At 40.1% G+C, this 20,689-nt stretch overlaps 1 protein-coding gene across 8 annotated transcripts in view; it reads left to right on the forward strand.

Annotated features, from left to right (window-relative positions):
• Positions 1 to 20,098: 20,098 nt before the first annotated feature.
• L3mbtl3 (L3MBTL histone methyl-lysine binding protein 3) overlaps positions 20,099 to 20,689 on the forward strand; it is a 112,006-nt gene continuing 111,415 nt past the window's right edge. For 4 of the 8 annotated variants that reach the window (XM_048798195.1, XM_048798209.1, XM_048798210.1 and 1 more), the window contains exon 1: positions 20,099 to 20,238. The gene's annotated coding sequence lies outside the window, so the exon portion shown is untranslated. The remainder of the gene's footprint in view (positions 20,239 to 20,689) is intronic. The other 4 variants (XM_048798211.1, XM_048798216.1, XM_048798229.1 and 1 more) reach the window with 1 other exon arrangement.

A 20,689-nucleotide genomic window follows, 5' to 3' on the forward strand; every position in this document is an offset into this window, starting at 1 on the left:
TCACACACTGTACTTGCCACGTTGTTCCATTTCAGAACATTTAGAACTCTCTTATTCTTCTGGCTACATATTATCTCCTTGTAAAAATTTACTGTAATTTTTCAACCAACACCTTATTGATGAATGTGTAAAGCAATTTTTTTTCATATAGACAATGCTACAGTGAATAATACTGTACCTATATAATGTTACAACTGGATGTAGTAAGGTCCATAGGACAGAAATATAAATGTTGGTCAAGGATGAAGTGTGTTAGTAATTTTCATATATGCTGAAAATGTATAAACTCATGCGCTTTTTTAAAAAAAAGAGTAAGAAATATATCTCAACATTACAAATATAAGTTATGTCAATGTTATAGTTGTGGTGAGATAAATGCAATGGAATTGAGTGGTAAGTATGTATACTTAAGTGCAATTTACATGATTGGAGGCAAAACTTGAAATTTAAAAAAGTAAAATTAAATTGTGAAGTCTATTGTAATATATAAGATGTAATGTTCAGTACCCTGTATGATTAACTTAATTTAGAAGTCATACATTTTTGGCATTTGTGTGGCATATGGTTGAAACAATTTGGCAACTTTGGTTGGAGGCCTTTAAGCAGCTGGCATTGACTGCATCAATGAACACGAGGTCCCAGCATATTAAAATTCCAATTTCATGGTGGCCAGTGGAGGGGGAGGATGCTTGTCATTACAGAAGTAAGATTTCAGAGCTGGTGGAGGTAGATTCCAGGCAAAATCTGTTGTGGACAAGCAAGACAAGTTCTTGACTTTTTGCTTGGATTTTGTAGGGAAGCACTTGCAGTTCGTAAATATGGGCTCATAGTAACAAAATGAAGCATCTTATTCCTCTTTTATTTTGGGGGGTACTGAGACTTGAACCCAGGAGTGCTCTATCAAGGAGATGCATCCCCAGCCCTTTTTATTTTAAGACTAGATCTTGCAAAGTTTCTGAGGCTGGTCTTAAATTTGGGTTCCTTCTTTTTTATTGTTGTTGTTCTTTAGTACTGGGGAAGAAACCCAGGGGCACTTAACTACTGAGCCACATTCCCAGTCCCTTTTAGTATTTCTTTTGAGGCAGAGTTTTACTAAATTGCTTAGAGCCTTGCAAAGTTGCTGAGACTAGCTTTGAATTTGTAATCCTCCTGCCTCAGGCTCCAGAGCTGCTGGAATTACAGACGTGCACCACCATGCCTGGAATTTGGGTTCCTTGGCTGTCTCAGTCTCCAGAATGGCTGGGATTACAGGCATGTACCACTGAGCCCTGTTGGGAATAGATTTTTTTTTTTTTTCAAAAAAGATCTTAACCTTTTAAAATATTTTTTTAAATGATTGCAATGTTTAAATGTGTTCCCTAAAAGTTCTTGAATTGGAAACTTGATCCCTAATTCATATGTTGATGGTACCTGGAGATGGGGGTCTCTGGGAGATGTTAGATTTAGATAGAGGACTAGAGATAAGGCCCCTATGACGGCTTACAAAGAAGAATTTGAGCTAGAATGCTTGTTCTGACTCACTATGACAATACAGCTAGAAGGCCTTCACCAGCTGTGAACACCTTCATATTGCTTCATATTGGCTTCTCTGTTTCCAAAACCATAAGCTACATAAACCTCTATTCTTTATAAATTACCCAACCTGTGGTACTCAGTTATGGCAAATAGAAAATTCCAGACAACAGTTATAATCCTCAGTAACACCCTTCCCTACCTCAGATAACCATCACAATTTGGGGGAGTGCTTAATTATTTTTGCTCATTAAAAGGTGTTCCACATCTACCATTCTGTCTTCACGTGTCAACTTAAATAGCTTCCCCACTAGGAAATCTCATATGGTTCCCTAAAATGCAACAAAATTCTTTTCCTTCACATCCCTATAGGACTTTGAAATTTCTCTACTGTAGCATATATTATGATATATTTTAATTGCTTGCTTATTGGCAACATCCCCGCAGTATTTTACATCTAAAGAAAGTGAAGCTGTGACTTATTTTATGCTTTATTCCCAGAACTTAATCTAGCACCTGACATAAAGTAAATACTCCATTATTATTGGTTAAATTAATGAATAAATGGGACAATTTTGGCTAGAATATGGGGTCTGAGTGTCTAATCTTTTTTTCTTTTTTGGTACCAGGGATTGAACCAGGGGCACTTTACCATTGAGTTTCATCCCCAGTCCTTTTTAATTTTATTTATTTATTTATTTATTTTGGTACTAAGAATTGAACCCAGGGGTGCTTAACAACTGAGCCACATCTTCAGCCCCCCGCCTTTTAATTTATATATGACAGCGAAATACATTACAATTCTCATTACACATATAGAGCAGAATTTTTCATATCTCTGGTTGTATACAAAGTATATTCACACCAATTCATGTCTTTATACAAGTACTTTGGATAATAATGATCATTACATTCCACCATCATTTATAACCACATGCCCTCTCCCTTCCCCTCCAACCCCTCTGCCCTATCCTGAGTTCATCTATTCCTCCCTTGGTCCCGCTCCCTAACCCACTATGAATCAGCCTCCTTATATCAAAGAAAACATTCGGCATTTGTTTTTTTGGGGGGTTGGCCAATTTCACTTATTTACCTGCAAATGCCATGATTTTATTCTCTTTTATTGCTGAGTAATAGTCAATTGTGTATATATGCCACATTTTTTTTTTTATCCATTCATCTATTGAAGGGCATCTAGGTTGACAAATGGGCCAAGGACCTGAAGAAACACTTCTCAGAAGATGATGTACAATCAATCAACAAATATATGAAAAGATGTTCATCATCACTACCAATTAGAGAAATGCAAATCAAAACCAATCTAAGATTTCTTTTCACTCCAGTCAGAATGGCAGCTATTATGCATACAAACAACAATAAGTGTTGGCGAGGGTGTGGGGAAAAAGGCACACTCATACACTGCTGGTGGGACTGCAAATTGGTGTAGCCAATATGGAAAGCAGTATGGAGATTCCTTGGAAAATTGGGAAAGGAGCCACCATTTGACCCAGTTATCTCCCAGTCCTTTTTATACTTTATTTGGAGTCTGGATCTTGCTAAATTGCTTATGGCCTCACTAAGTAGCTAAGGCGGGCTTTGAATTTATCATCCTCCTGCTTCAGCCTCCAGAGCTGAGATTACCAGTGTTTGCCACTGTGCCACCGTCCCTCCACCCCCTCCCCCCCTTTTTTTTTTTTTTAGTAGTCACCATTTATTAAGACTGTATTCTATGCACAATGTGAAGTGCTTGGCAAATGTGGTCATTAATCTCAGCTTTTAAAAATTCTGCAAGAAAGGTATTATTAAAATAAGAAAAATTAAAATATTTAAGCAATTTATCCAAAGTCATACAGTGAATCAGAGAGCTAAAAATTCTACCTTGGTCTGACTGCAGATTCTGTGTTTTTTTTTTTAATTTTTAAATATTTTTTATTTATATATGACAGCCGAATGCATTACAATTCTATTACAATTCTTATTTTGAAATAGGATCTCACTAAATTGCTTAGGACTTGGCTAATTTGCTGAGGCTGGCCTTGAACTTGTGATCCTCCTGCCTTATCCTATGAGTCACTGGGATTGCAGGCCTGTGTCACTGCCCCAAGCTCTGAAAATTTTAATTTAAAAATCTTGAGTGGGGCACAGTGGTCCACACCTATAATCCCAGCCTCTTGAGAGGCTGAGGCAGGAAGATTGCAAATTCAAGGCCATTCTGGGCAATTTAGTGAGACCTTGACTTAAAAAAAGTGGGGGAAGGGGGGCTGAGGGTGTAACTCAATGAGAAAGCATCCCTGGGTTCAATCCTTACTACCAAAAAATTAAAAACAGATTAAATAAAAACTAAAAATCTCAATTATTCTAGCAACTACTTTAAGCAGTACTATCCTCACATTATCTGTTTTACTGTTTTTTTATAAAATTTCTAGCAATACAAATACACATAGTATTTCCAGTGTAGATATACTATGGTTCAATATAGTGTAGAATGCTATTTTCTCTTCTGTTTTTCTCTCCCTTCTCCAATGACTTTGTGCTATTTGCCTTACAGGCCATCAATAGCACCTTGGACCTGAGAGTAAGAATGAATTCTCCAAGAAGCAAAGGTTGGATCACGTGAGAAAATTAGCAGTCAATAAAGCCATATCATACACAGGATGTAGCCCAGACAAATTGTACTTTAATGGTACTGTTTTTTTTTTTTTTTTCTTTTTCTTTTTCTTGATTCCTTTTTGTGTATGTGTGTGGTGCTGAGGATTGAGCCCAGGGGTACCCCACCACAGAGCTACATCCCCAGCCCTTTTAATTCTTTATTTTAAGATAGGATTCTTGCTTAATTCCTGAGGCTGGTCTCAAACTTACAATCCTCCTGCCTCAGCCTCCTGAGTTGCTAGGATTATAGGCACGTGCCACTGTGCTCTGCTTAATGGTACTGTTAAGGTACTATTTTCTATAGTTTGACTAATTTTTTTTTCTTGGTTTATAAACATTCTCAAGATAACTAAGAAAATAGACTTTCAGGATGTGGGAAAATTTATCATATTCTTTTAATTATCAAAAAAACTTTTTAAGGCCAGGTGTGATGATGCATACTTATAATCTCAGCTACTCAGGAGGCTGAGGCAGGAAGATGGCAAGTTTGAGGCCAGTCTGGGCATTTAGCAAGTCCCTATACCAGAATAAAACTCAGAGGTCAAGCACTAGCCTAGTACAATGAGGCCCTGCATTCAATACTGCAGTAACAACCGTAGCCACTTACCGTAAGTCAATTTATAAGGAGCAAGGATAAAGAGAGCAGGAATTCACTGAAGAACAGAACTCCTGGAAGGCAGGTTGCCTATGTTCCCTGCCGATCCTCATTGTTCTACAAGACAAGACCCTCGCTGTCACCATCTGGAAGACTTCTCTTGCCCTCTCATTTAGCAAGACCTCATGACTCTGTTTTCTCCGCACCCTTCACTCTTTTCCCATATGTGATTATACCTGCGTGGTGTCTTCTGATAGAAAAATGGGGTTCTTGGCGTCAGCCCTGGGTTTTCTCCTACCACCTGGGACAGTGACTCCTGTACATGATGTTTTCTAGAGGTTTGTTGAATGCCTGTGTCTCTCTTACAGTGCCTTGCTCCTGCTTTCCATATGAAAATGTAATAGAGGGAACAAGGGTACTCAGTGGGAAGGAGAAAGCTAGACAAAACTCTTTAAAATACAGAAAAGTGACAGGTACAGTGGCACACACCTTTCCAGTGTAGCCACTTGAGAGGCTGAGGCAGGAGGATCCCAAGTTTGAGCCTAACCTTATCACTTTGTGAAACCCTGTATTATAATAAAAAGGGCTGAGGATGTAGCCCAGTGATAAGTGTGCCTGGGTTCAATTTCCAGTAACCCCCGCCTCCCAAAAAAGAAAAAAAAATCCCAGAAACCTGCCAGTTGTGGTGGTGCCTATAATCCTAGTGACTTGGGAGGCTGGGGTAGGAGGCTGGCAAGTTGGAGGCCAGTTTTTTAGCAACTTAGCAAGACCCTCAGTGACTTAGTGAGACCCTGTCTCAAAGTAAAAAATGAAAAAAAATGGGGATGTGGTTCAGTAGCAAAGCACCCCTGGGTTCAATCCCCCAATACTGAAAGAAAAAAGAAAAAAACAGAAAAATTTCAGCAAGGATAAGAAGACTTACAAGATGATATAGATCATTCCAAGAATATTATGACTTAACTGTGGTTCAAGTCTTGACATGAACACTTAAAAGTTGATAATCTTGGGTGGATGACTTAGCTTCTCTAAATGTTAGCATATTCTTCTGTAAGGAGGGTTGAAAATTATAGCTACATGCATTAGGAAGAATTATAAGGCTGTTCCCAATATTCCCCAATGATTGTGTACCCTCTGTGTAATCCCTTCTCTCTGTAGGAGAGATCTATTGCTGTTTTACTCTGTGACAAAGGTGAAGGGATTTTACAGATGTGATGAAGGTTCCTAATCATTTGACTTTGAATTTATAAAAGGGTGATTAGTGTGAATGGGCCTGACCTAATCAGGCAAGCTCTCTAAAGCAGGTTGCAAGCTTCCCTGAAGGGAGTCATTTCAAGGGAGAGAGATTATCCTGCTGGGGTTTGAGAAACAAAGTGGTATGTTTTGAGACATCTATGGATAGAATTACGTGGCAAGAGCTGCAGGATCCTTTAGGTCCAGAGAGCAGGAAGCCCCCAGGTGATAGCCCACCATTGGAAATAGAGTTTTCACAACAACTGTGTAGCTTGAAACAAGACTCCAAATCTCCCCCCGACCCCCACCCCAACTTTCTTTTCTCTTTTTGCAGTCCTAGGGATTGAACCCAGAGCTAGGCAAGTACTCTACCACTGAGTCACATCCCCAATCCTGAGTCACTGTGATTACAGGTGTGTTCCATCATGCCCAACCAGGACTCCAAACCTCAAAGGAGACCTTGTCTGCACCTTGACGGCCACTGTGTGAGATCCTAAGCAGAGCTTCTACAGAGCTGAGCTTTGGTCTGAGCCCTGACAATGGAGGTTGTGAGAAAAAAAAAAAATTGTGTGCTGCTTTGGGCAGATATCTGTTATATAGCAGCACATAATAATGTACTACCTATTTTTCCCTATCAGGAAAATTTATAATTTATAAGCAATTGATTCTAGCTAATGTTATAGAAAGAAGCAGAATTTATTGGAACAAAATTTGGTATGTCATAAAATTGAAGGAAAACTTCAATGATTGGTACTTGAGGATCCTAGGAATAAGGGCAACTTTGAGGTTGTCATTCAGAAAGTTTGAGGTTGTCATACAGAAAGTTCAGCGTCCTACACCCATCCTTGCCACTTTCTCCATGTATCAAATTCTCCCGACAGAGTCTAGTTGGCCTCATTGTCATCCTTGTCAGGAAGCTTGAGAATGGAGGGGCCCTGCAATCCCACAGAAGGAGAAAGGGAGTTCCCTAAAGGGAAAGTGTGATTCTGTCATTGAGAGGAGAGGAAAGAGATTTGGGGCGGGCACACACAAACAAAATCACCCTGCTGACTCCTAGGGCTAATTCAGAAAAGATATGAAGCCAGGTGCAGTAGCACACACCTGTAATCCCTCAACTTAGGAGGCTGAAGCAGGAGGACTGCAAGTTCGAGGCCAGCAACTTAGCAAGATCCTGTCTCAAAATTAAAAAATAATGAAAAAAGACTAGGGATGTAGCTCAGTGGTTAATCCCCCTCTCTCTTCCCCCCGCTTCCCACCTGAATTCAATTCCCAGTATATTAAAAAACAAAAGAAAATACATGAGATAGTAAATGCAAAAAATAAAAAGCAGTTTTTGGCACATGGTAATCACTCAGCAAATTTTAGATAGTAAAATAGAAACCTCTGGTTCTGAAGATAAAGAGACAAATTCCATCCTGATGAGGGCCAAACTTCAATAACACTCAAGAAGACAGGCTTAAGTGCCTGTTGCTACCTAGATGACTTATAATTAAGAAGTTATCAGAGGTTAGGAAGTTATAGATTTCTCAGTGCTATCCACACTGATTGTTGCTATGTACTCAAGCCAACCAACCATGAGATAGACTCCTCCAGATTCCAGTGGACCAGGGTGGAAGCCCCCTGTGAGTGGCTATTCCTCTTCATCCAGGACTCTTAATGGTGGGTACATAGTTCTCACTGTAAATACACTGGGTGTACTGAGGCCAGCTCATTCATGTTTAAATCATGGTTTTAAATCTGAAATTTTAGAAAATTCATAATATCTGGCCTACTCACATGTGGCTTTATCTCTAAAACTGACAATATCTTTCAGTTCCTGGTATTGGGTAATGTATTTGTGAGTTTTCCATTTTTTTTGCTTTCTGGTGCTGGGGGATGGAACCGAGGGCCTTGTGCATGCTAGGTAAGCACTGTACCATTGAAGTATACCACAGTCCCTTGCTGTTTTTTTGAAGTGAGGTTATTTCCCAGCTGTGTTGCCAGCTGCCATTGGTCGATACATCCATTTTGGGGAAGGCCTATCTGTCAGGTGGTGCCGCAGTCTGGCTGGGCACAAATCACGAGCCACTGAAGCAGGAACAAACTTTATTTTTAAACTGCAGGAAAACACTTCACACAGCTCCCGGGGAATCCTCCCGAACACCACGAGGCTTGTCCAGGAACCCCCAGCCGGAAATATCTCTCCCGGAAATCCCTCCTCCTGCACTTCCCCAACCAATGGGAACTCTCGGGGAATCCCCGGAAATCCCCATGAGAACTCCAAAATAGTATGAGAACTCCAAAATAGTGCGAGAACTCAAAAGTTGCGGCAGAGGCGGATAGTAATGCCTTGCCTGTCAATCAATACTGTTGGCAAAATGCCAGGGGCCATACAGACTCGGCCGTGGCTCTCAGCAAGGTGGTGTCATTCCTGGCCTAGAACATCCTTGACGGCTGGGGTTAATGTCCATTCCGTTCTGTTCTACTCCCCGAGTATTTATTGAGCTCCCATTACGTGCAATGAACTGTATTAAGTGCTTTGATAGATTAAAAAATGAATAGATAAGACAGAGCTTCTGACCTTAGGGTATTTTATTATCTTAAAAGAGAGACAAACGTTACAAGAACCAGACACAATACAAAGCAGGATATGACAGGTGCTAAAATAGTTACAAAGACAGAAGCAAGCTTTACATTTCAAATGTGGCTACCTGGAGTTCTTCTGGTTAAGGTAAAATTTGTGTCCTTCCTGATTGTATGTCCCTCTAGGAACAGGAAACATTCTACTCACTTTTTTATTCCCAGTGCCTAGAACAGTCCCTGGTCCTTAATATGGACAAGTAAATGTGAGTCTAAAGATTGTTTAAATATGGCAAAGCAGACACATAAAATGTTGTTTTGACCATTTTTATTTTCCTTTCTTTTTTTTTTTTTTTGGTACCAGGGGTTAAACCCTGGGGCACTCAACCACTGAGCCACATCCCCTATTTTGTATTTTATTTATAGACAGGGTCTCACTGAGTTGCTTAGGGCCTTGCAAAGTTGCTCAGGCTGACTTTGACCTCATGATCCTCCTGCCTCCCAAGCCCGGAGTCCTGTGTAACCACACCGGGCAGTGTTTTGACCATTCTTTTGTGTGTGTGTGTGTGTGTGTGTGTGTGGTGCTGGGGATTAAACCCAGGGCCCTGTGCATGTGAGGCGAGCATTCTACCAATTTAGCTATATCCCCAGGCCTTGATCATTTTAAATGTGTACTTCAGTGTCAAAGAAGTACATTTGTATTATTGTACATCATCCACCTATAAATTTTTTTTCCATCTTGCAAAATCATTTTTTCCCATTAAATAATGATTCCTTATTCCCCCCTCCTCCTAGCCACTGAAAACCACGCTTCTGTTTTCTGTCTCTATAAATTTGCCTCTTCTAGGTACCTCATTTAAGTGAAATAGCATAGTATTTGTCCTTTTGCAATTGGCTTATTTCACTTAGCATATTGTCTTAAAGGTTATAGAATGGGCCAGAATTTCCTTCCTTTTTAAGGCTGATTTTTATTGTATGCGACAGTCACACAAGTACATGCATAACATGCGCCACCTTTTGTTTACTCTTTTGTATTAGTCAGCTTTCTGTTGCTGTTACAAAATACCTGAGAAAATCAACTCAGAGAAGAAACAATTTGTTCTGGTTCATGGTTTCAGAGATTTAGTCCCCAGTTGCTTGTGGTGGTTAGGCAAAAGTCATGGCAGGGAGCATGTGGTCCATCAAAGCTAATCAGCTCATGGTGATTAGAAGCAGAGGAGAGAGAGGAAGGGTCTGGGGTCAAGATACATCTTTCCAGAGCATGTCCCCAGTGGCCAACTTGCTCCAACTGGGCCCCAGTTTCCACCACCTCCCAGTAGTCCATTAGACTATGAACCCATTAATGAAGTAATCCATTCAGGAGATCAGAGTCCTCGTGATCCAAACACTTCCCCTAAGTTCCTTTCTCTGAACATTTCTCTGAACAAGCATTCAACACATGAGCTTTTGGGGGACTCTCTAGATCAAAACCAGAGCACCATTCATCCATGTATGGACACTTGGGTTGTTGCCATCTTTTGACCATGATAGATACTGCTGATATGAACATGGATATACAAATTATCTGTCTGAGTGAGCTAGAAATTTTGATAGGTCAAGGCAGGAGAGAGCATTTTATATGTAGGAAATTTTAAAAAAGCAAAAACCAATGACAGTGCCCTAGGCTTGCTGGATATGGCTTACTCATAAGAGTGGCCTGGGGAAAGACAGAAAGGTCAGTCTGTCCTTGAAGGGCACTAACAGCCATACCCAAGAGAAATTTTTTTTTTGTCAAATTGGGACAAACCATTTATGGGTCAGGGTAGGTGAGTAACATTACTGACTTGTACTCAAGGAGGATAATTGTAGTAGCAAAGATGTAGTTATAAATATGGGGTAATCATCCTGGCAGGAGACAAAGTAGGGCAATGGCAGAGGAAATAGTAAAAGGAGGGAGGAAGGGAGTAGACATGTCATAGAGGTAAATCGATGGAATCTGTTGACTAACTGGATGTGGGTGGCAGGAAGGGAAGTTGTTAAATCTGCCTGAGAGCATGGCGACATTATAAACTGAGATGAGAGATGCAGGAGGAAGAAGCAGCAAGCAAAAAAAAAAGAGAGTTACTATTTATTGGGCTCTTATGTGTTTGGTACCTTACTATATTATCTCATTGAATATTGATAATGACCCAGTAAAATGGGGATTACTGTATATAGGAAGAAACTCAGTTTATGTAGATGAAGCTGTCTAATGTACAGTTCAGTGGTAGAATTGAGATTTACCACCACAATATTCCATTGTCTTCAAATACATAGAATATCCATATGGATTTGTTTCTCTCTCTCTGTCTCTCTCTTTATACTGGGGATTGAACTCAGGGACACTTTATCACCAAGCCACAGCTCTTTTTATTTTTTATTTTGAGATAGGGTTTTCCTAAGTTCCTTAGTGCTTTCCTAAAGTGCTGAGGCTGTCCTTGAATTTGTGACTCTCCTGCCTCACTCAGCCTCCTGAGTCACTGGGATTATAGGCATGTGCTACCAAGCCCAGCAAAACCATATTCAGCTAGATTTATCTCTGAAGAAGTTGGAAATTGGGGCTGGGGATGTGGCTCAAGCGGTAGTGCGCTCGCCTGCCATGCGTGCGGCCCGGGTTCGATCCTCAGCACCACATACAAAGATGTTATGTCCGCCAATAACTAAAAAATAAATATTAAAAATTCTCTCTCTCTCTCTCTCTCTCTCTCTCTCTCTCTCTCTCTCTCCCCTCTCTCTTAAAAAAAAAAGAAGTTGGAAATTGCACATGCCTCAGCGGCTTGGGAAGTTGAGGCAGGAGGATTAAGAGTTCAAAGCCAGCCTCAGCAAAAGCGAGATGTTAAGCAAAAGCGAGATGTTAAGCAACTCAGTGAGACCCTGTCTCTAAATAAAATACAAAATAGGGCTGGGGATGTGGCTCAGTGGTCAAGTGCCCCTGAGTTCAATCCCCAGTATCCCCCACAAAAAGAGAAGAAGTTGGAAACGCAATTCTTGAGGTTCAGTTGAATGCTTACAATGAAAGTATAAGTTCTTTACCAAAGGGTGAGTTCAAGGGGTGCTGGAAAAGTATGTGAGTTCACTCAGAAGAAAATGTAATGTCAGAAGGGAAGATCAGAATTCAATTCCAGAAACACACTATATAAGTTCAAGGAACTCTAGAGACGCAAAGCCAATTGGATGGATGGATGGATGGATACATGGATAGATGGACAGATGGATGGACAGATAGATGCAAGGATATTTATTAGGGGACCCACTTGATTATGAAAACTCAGAAGTCCCATAAAGACCATCTCCAAACTGTAGACCCTGGAGTTCTGGGTCCTGGCTCAGTTCAGGTTGAAAGGCCTCAATACCAGCCAATGGTGTAACTCTCAGCCAGAGGCCCAAGGCTTGAGAGAGGCTGTGTGTGGGGTGATGGTCTAAGACCTGGAGTACAAAGATTGGAGAGCCTATAGTTCTGATGTCCACAGGCAAAAGAGAAGGGTCGACCATGTTCCAGGAGAGGCAGGAAGTTGCCATTTTGTTCTATCCAGGCCCCCCCCCCCCCGTTGATTGGGTGGTACCCACCACGTCGAGAGTGGATCTTCCCCATTCAGTCCTCCACACTCTATGTCATTCTTCTCTGGAAACACGCTGACCAACACACTCAAAAGTACTTCTTTACCTGCTCTCTCAATAATTCTTAATCCAGTCAAAAATTAACTACCAAACACATATTTATCAGGAGAGGAAAAAAAAAAGGTGGGGGGAGGGCTGGCTGAGGGACCAGAGAGCCATCAGAACGGTGAAGTGACAGGAAAGTTGCCTGAGAAGACAGTTTCAAAAAAGGGATGAGTCAGCACTCTGAAATGCTTCTAGAATCTGAAGTAGGAAGTGGACTGTGGCCACTAGGTTGGGCATTTAGGAAGCCATCAGAGTCTTGCCACAGAGCAAAGGACACAGCTCAGGGTCCATGCACTGAGAAGTGATTAGAAAGTAGGGAAGGGAAGAAAGGGCTTGTGAGCTCCTGATTCAAGAAAACTGGAAGCAAAGGAAATTATGGTACAGTATTCAGAGGGATGTGGGATTCAGTAACCGTGATTTTTTTTTTTTTTGGTTCTTTTCTTTTTTTCTTAGGATTGTGACAATAAGAGATGTTTGGGGGGCTATGAAGAAAAAGTCACTGGAGAAAAGCAGACTGAAAATATTGGGAGACTGAGGAAAATTGATGGAGGACGAGAGAGTACGATCCAGAACACATTTAAAAGCATAGCCTGGGGGAAGAGGAAAGGATATCCTTTTCCTGAAGATGAAAGAGAAAGAGCTTAGAAGCTAAAGGGAAGAGTTGGAGAAACGTATGTGGAAATGGAGGCCACCTTGTAAGGCTGTGGTGGCCTCAGGTGGAGGCTGGCCTGGAGATTAGTAAACAGCTAGTTTGAAGAACAGGGAAACAAGTAGGCTTAAATGAATAGTTTAGTTTTACTGAGGGCTCCTCTGAGTTAGTATTGTTTTTAGTGAAGCCAATCAATAGGGACACTAAGGAAATCTCTGTGTCTCTTTCAGACCAATACATTTTTAGACTTTCCTGAAATTCCACAGAGACACCTGATTGGGTTTGGGTATTTCCCAAACCTTCTTAGCCTATTTATAGATGCTTAAGTAAGATCAATCTTCACTGATCTCATCAGTGGTATGCTGATTTTCACCAGTTTCATTTTTCACTGTCAACAAATTCTAAGGGCACACACACAGAGCACCCCTACCACCCCCATGTATAAACACTGGGAAAAGAACCATCTTCTTCAAGAGGCTGTCATTTAAAGATATTGAGAAATTACCAAGATATGATGAAATGTTTGAATATTGTATTTCAAAATTTTGTTCTTGAAAGATGTCAAGCCCATTGAGAAACCTCAGTTTATAAACCTTTCTATTGATTCTAGTTTCTGAAATAGTACCAAGTGCAAGGCATAGCTAGTATAATTTAAAGTAACAGATTGTCTTCTCTTACATTGACATTCCATTCGGCATTCTATGTGAACAAAGTAATGTTCCAGAAATTTTTTTTTTATATACAGTTACATTTACTGTATTTATGTGACAAATTCAATTCCAGGTATAGGTATTAGCAATTGGAACCATGCCTCAGTTACCTCCCTTATGAAAGATAATATAGGAATGTTATAACAAATATTTAGTTAAAAAACTGAAAAGGGCTTTGAAAATGTAAAAGTGTAATATAAATGCTAAATAAAGATAATATATTCTGAACAGCAGGCTTCTTTGAAATAGGGCCTATGAATTCCATTAGCACTCTCTGTTTACATGCTTTTAGGAACTTTTAGGAGGATGTTACCCATGAACATGCTTTGTGACATGATGCTGTGGCCTAATAACCAGCTGGGAAAGGGGCAAGTAAAATAGCAACGTAACAGTTCCCATGATAATATTTCTGTAATTACTTAATATGTGTTTATTGCACACTTGCCATCCATATACAGGGAACAAAACTGGCAAAAGTCTGGGAAAGGACCTGAAGAGGCATTTCTCAAAAGAAGACATACAAATGGCCAACAGATACATGAACAAATGCTCAACATCACTTACCACTAGGGAAGAGCAAATTAAAACCACAATGAGATATCACTCACACCTGTCAGTATGGCTATTGTGGAACTCAATGGAGGATACATGTTGGCAAGGATGCGGATTGTATATTGTTGGGGGGAACCTAAGTGGGTACAGCCATTATGGAAAACAGTATGGAAGTTCTGCAAAAAACTAAAAAGAGAACTACCATATGATCCAGCAATCCCACTTCTGGGTGTGTATTGGAAGGATTTTAAATTAGTATGTTAAAGAGATATCTGCCCTCTCATGTTTTGGTAGCACTATTCACAGTAGACAAGATAGAGAATCAACTTAAATGTCCATTCACCAATGAGTGGATAAAGAAAATAGGAGATATATACACAATGAAATACTATTCCACCTAAAAAAAAGAGAGAAAAATTATGTAATTTGAGAAAACATGGATGAAATTTGAAGACATTATGCTAAGTAAAATTAGCCACACAGAGAAAGACAAATACCCAAAGGTTCTTTTACATGTGGGAGGGGGAAAAAAAAACAACAAAAACAAGTAAGCGAACAAACAAAAAGTCAATTTCAAACACCTAGAAGCAGAAAGCAGAATGGTGATTACCAGAGGTTATGTAATAGAGGGAACGGGAATATGTTTGTCAAATATTACAGTATTTCAGTTAGATACGAGGAATACCTAGTAAGTATCTGAGGAGATAGATACATTAATCAGCTTGATTAAACCATACCACATTGTGTGTGTGTGACAATATTACTTTGTACCCTGTAAATATATGCAATTATAATTTGTCAACTTCCAGTAAAGAATAAGAAAAGCAGGCAAAAATTTCTATTCAGAAACTAACATTTATTGACTACTAACTAAATGCCCAGGATTATTCTTGCATTCATCCATTAAATCTTTGAAACAGTTCCTTGAACTTGGTATGGTTAATATTCCCATTTTACAGATACAGAAACAGGGAAGAGAGGTTCAGTAACTTGCCCACGATAGCACAGTGGCAAGAAATGTATTTGGGATTTGAATCTTGAAGTCTGGCTGGCATTTTCCACTAATGAGAAAAAAATGACTTGGTACTGAAATGACTAAATTGAACTACACACTTGATCCTCTATCATTTTGTAAAGCCAAAATGACTGCGTCATACACATTGCTTGGGGTCTTGTTTTTCTATTTAATTTGAAAACTCTTCAATTCTCTATAAGTGATACAGTTATTATGGGGGTGCCAGAGAAGACAGAAATTCTGCTATTCAGGAAGACTTCCTGGTGATCACAGAACGGCCAGGTCTCTTTGGACTAGAATGACATGTGAGAATGAGAGGTCATGCAGAGTCTGGATGCAGTGCTGGCATCTTCATCTTTTGCTTCTCCTGCCAGCTAATTTCTGCTCTTTCCTATGATTTCTGCTGAAGCACTTTACAGTATACCTATGTGCTACCTTTTCCTGTGAGTCATTTAGTATTTGCAATGCCTATCAACTAACTTCATCTCCAGTACCTCCAGTTCATATAGTCAAGTGTGAGAATATGATTGGCTATTCATATGGGCCAGCACTTCCTGCTGATCCTTGGCTACCCCACTCACTGCTCAATTCACTCTTGACTTAAATGTCCACTCCTGGACCAATCAGTTGCGGCAGGAGGCCAGGTCACATAGAAAGACGATTTTAGAACCAGGCTGTAATGGGATTGGGAGCTATTGTCACAGACATGTTTTAAAATCTGGCTTGTCCCCACTAATATTATTTAGATATAAGACTTCTGGATTTAGGTTTTTAAATAAGTGTTATATAAAATTATATAGAATTAAAAATAGCCTTTTAAATTTAAAAGTCAATGTTGTTCCACTCTTGAATATATCTATCTCGACATTCTTTGTAATAAATACTTCCACCCAGAGGCTTTTTTATATATTTAATTTCCTTAAGATGTGTAGAATGTGGTAGATATTATAGTTGTTTCCCTATCTGATAAATAATATATCCCTTTTCTTTACACTCAGCATTTCAATTACATTTCACTATTACAAGCCTTGTGCTAAGAAAGTATGCAGATATGTCACAAGAAAGAACCAGGATTCAAATTAAAGTACCTCTATGAACCTTTAGTGTTATCTAGAACACTAGCAGGAAGAACAAACTCAGCATTTACAAATATCAATAATAAGAATTTTGGCCAAATCAATGTTAACATCATTTTTATACTTGGAAAAACATGGAGTACACAATTATGTAGGATAAAAAAATCAATAGCTCGACTCATACTTAAAAGTAAGACAATGCATTAAAAAGAATGATTTCAAGTATTATTCATTTAGAAAATGTCTGTAGAAAGATTCAATTTTACCTTAAGACTTGGGACCAATAATAGCAGACTTTGCAACATGGGGACCTGGGTTAGAAAAGCAGTTTGTGGCTATGAAACAGATCAAAACAAACTAGCCATTAGGGACTAGAATCCCTGACCTCGATCTCATTACTACCAGGCTTAGCCCCACTGAATGAGCTGTTTATTGATAACATTTGGATACCTAGCAGATGAATGAACCTTTACTCCTTACTTAAAATTCCTTTCTTAGTTCTATATTATTCCTACTAAATTGTGACAGTGTTACTAATACATGTGAGGGGGAGAAGGGAGGGCCATAGCATTCCAAGAGACCTCAGAAATCAGTTTCTATTTTCTCTGTCAAATTAGGGAGATGATTGAAGCCTTAAAATGTGAGGTGACCTGCTAAATGGTTGCCAGCAGTAGTGGCAGAAAACTGGTTTAGAACATGAACCCCTTCGACTTCACTTCTGAGTGCTTTCAATTTGTGAGGGACTGGCTCATGGAGGAGATCATCCGTGAATTTGTCAGTACAGGAGTGTACCCTATGTTAGGAACAGGGAGTTTGATTTCTAAATTTAAGTTCAGGCATAGTGGAAGTTATAGGACCCGATACAGTGAGAGGTTTTGTTTGTTCTTTGTGGTAGTGGGAATTGAACCCAGGTGCCCTTTATCACTGCCCTATATCCCCAGCTCTTTTTATATGATTTATTTTGAGACAGGGTCTCACTAGATTGCAGAGGCTGGCCTTGAACATAAGATTCTCCTACCTCAGTCTCCCAGGCCAAGGGGATTACTGGCATGCACCCCTGCATGGGCTCAATGAGAGGTTTAAATGGCCTCCATTTGTGGGGTGATCAGAAACCTCAAAAACTCTGAAGAGTGAATTGTTTAAAACATTTTCTGTGGAAAATGACCATAGTTGGGAATGGAGTCATATGCAGGGAGTGGAAGTTTGGGTATGAGTAAATAAATACAAAGAAAAATAAATAGTTTGGACAGCCAGGGAATCTGGAGACCTGGGTCTGAAGAATGGATCTGGTATGTAGGTGTGGAGGGTGAAGCAAAGTAGAATGGGAAGTGAGGAGAGGGGTAGAGACTGATGAGATTAAATGATGCTGGAAAAAATGTATTCATCATGCATGATTAAACAGTGACTGAACAGCAGAAGGTTGAAGGTATGGCAGAGAAGCTTCTAGTATGTTACCACTTAGGGAACAGATGGTGAAAATCCTCTACATATACTCATTTATATAAATAATAAAACAATGTTATCTGGATGCTAATGGTGTATTCAGCCTGTCTTGGATGGTGGCACTGAAGATTCCTTGTTAATAAAAACAAAACAAAACAAAAAACAAAAAATCTTGGTAGTAGCCTTTAAAGTCATTATTCTTACAGGGGAGTACCTTCAAAATATTTATTATCATGAACCACATCTTGGGAACAACTGAGATGAGGTTCTAATAATGACCTCTGAAGGAGAAAGACAATGTATTGTAGAGTGCCTCATGTCATCCTTATTTCTATTAGTGAGCCTCAGTCAGTGCAGCAAGCCTTGCTCTCTACAATCTTGGGCCTTTATCAGGTACTTTATGATTGGAGCATGTACTTGGACACCTTGGAAATAAGGGGACATCACACACCCTGGATGCATGTCCTTCAAGAATTAGCTGAAACATCATTTCTAAAAAATCTCCTTATTGCCACCAGTGCTCCTTGACTATACTTGTTCCACATACCCCTACTATAACATTTACCACACTAGAAAATAATGCCAAATTTACTACACTGTCTCTCTCTCACCAAACTGAATTCCTTATAGCCAAGGCCTAGTTTTGGTCATCTGTTTACCTCTGGCACATAGTGGAGTGCTTAGCATAAGACAGACCATTCAGATACATTTACAGACTGTTGAACCAATATCTCTGAAAATCCATGTACGATAGAAATACCATCCAGAAATAATCTATAGAGAATGAATATAAGATGGATTTTTAGAAAGAGGAATATAAAATTAATTTGAGTTTCTTTTGGGGCAAGGTCTTAGTTTGCCACATAATTCATGGTCTTTTTTTTTCTTCTCCCATAGTCTGCCTTTGGCCATTTTGCTGCTTATTATTCAAGGACTAGAAAGCAAGAAGCTGAAATTGAGACTGGTTAATGAAACTACTTGAGAGCTGCTTTGAAAAAGGTTGGATGTGGTGAGTGATATCAGTAGGGAACAGTGGTTTGAGATTATCCATAGCTCTCACTAACCCAGTCTTTCCCCTTCACAGAATGGAACCAATAGCTGTCCAGTATAGGAAGCATATTTTATAAGCTCATTTCCGCATCACAGGGTTTGTACCTTTGTCTAAAGTATACATCAAGCTACATGCCTTGATTTTTGGTTTGGAGAATTCAGTCACTATACCAACAGAAGAAAGAGTTGGGTGGTCTGCTCCTCTAGGGTAATTTCATGGTCCTAAGGAAAGAATTTAACAGTTTATTTTCTGAAGCTGGCTCAAGGAACATTCCTTAGGTGAAAAAAATTCAATCAAGAATAATATTACTTACATTTTTGGGGAAGGATTTTTAATACAGAATTTCCATCTGTGATATATTTAAATTCTAAGCCTCAGGCAACAATTTCAGAAAAGGGTCTCCTTTACCCTTTATTAGATACAAAATAAATAGTTCACTCGAGGGGTGGGGGCTTCTCCTCACCTTTTCACTTTTACAAAATATAAGGCTTGCTTTGCCATTCTTAAAATCACACTAGCTACTCCTGCGCCCCTCCCCCCAGCAAACTTGGATATTGGCATCAACATGTTTATCCCAACTTTAATTACTTGAATTATTTTGTATAAGTACATTTATCTAGTAAGGAGGACGGTGAGCTGCCCCAAAGACTGCCTGCAGTAAATAAGCGGAGAGCTGTCAATACTGAAATACAATACTCTCTTGATCTAGTTTTGACACGTTGACAAAGGCAGGTTTTGCTATTTAGGACCACTCAGCCATCTTGACTGAATACATTAGGAGGGTAACCCTAGACCTGCTTATTGCCAAGGTACCTGAACAGTGATTTCTAAGTTAAGGTAGGAATCCCAGCATATCTCAAAACAGAGGCCTAACCCATCAAATCTATTAATACAGATTCACACTTAGGAAGTGAAAAGAACGCGCAAGTTTTTTAATGCATACTTTATTATGCATTCTTCCAGTCCCAAAAAGAGGGAGAGATTGTACTCCGTAGAAGCTTAAAACTTTATTTTTCATGACCTGTAGCATGTATTTAGGCTTTGGGTAGCATTTGTGTAAAAACCAAGGCCCACTCTTTAATGGCTGAATGCATACATTTAAAAGCACATGGTGGATTAGCTGCTAGGAGAATTGCCTTTAAAAAAAGTAAAGTGAAAAACAGACAAAAGAAATCTATAACCTTAGCAGTCTTTCACATTTGTTTAGACTGTTCTTGAGCCCGCTTCGAGCCGGTGACAAGGATCTCGAAAAGATGCACCTGAAACAGTATCTGCGGGCAGCTGCATTTGCCAAGCGGCTTTATTGCTGCTTTCCAGCGGCGAAGGCGCAGCAGCACTAACAGGGAAGCCAGAGCGAGCCTCCCCGGCAGCGGCGGCGGCGGCGGCACCGGCACCAGCGCAGTTTCCCCTCTCCCCAGCCCTGACTCTACGCGCACATGCGCACTGCGCCCGCAGCCCTGGACCATTTGTCAGGACTACTCGTGAGACGGAGAAAAAAAAAAGAGAAAATTTGGGGGTAAGAAGCGGCTGATCGGATCTAATCTCTAATTAATCTGAAGATTTGTCCATGCAAAAGCCATTCATTTATTTTTCTGGGTGAGGATGAAAGTTAAGAGACCTATAGAGGGAAGGAAGCGCACCCTCGTCTTGTGAAACAGATCAGGGGAGGGGAAGGACAGAAGGGGTTTCTCCCCCACTTCTCTGCGCCTCTGGGAAAGAGGAGAAAACTTAATCCCGGGAAAAAAGTGGGCAAGTGACTCGGAAACGGCTGGAGGGGGAGTCTCTGGGCATCTCACTCTGAAGTAGTGAGTGCGAGTGTGAAAGAGGAACAAAAGAGAGAGAAAAGAGAAAGGAAAAAATGGGGGGAGGAGAGACTTGTATTTTTTTCTTTGCGCGCACACGGGGAAGGGTGTGGGGGGCCGTGCGGAAGGGAGCCGGGGCGAGACGGCCGCGTCGGGTTCTCGCCC

This window comes from Marmota marmota, unplaced genomic scaffold, assembly GCF_001458135.2.
Source record: "Marmota marmota marmota unplaced genomic scaffold, marMar, whole genome shotgun sequence".
Lineage (NCBI taxonomy): Eukaryota > Metazoa > Chordata > Mammalia > Rodentia > Sciuridae > Marmota > Marmota marmota.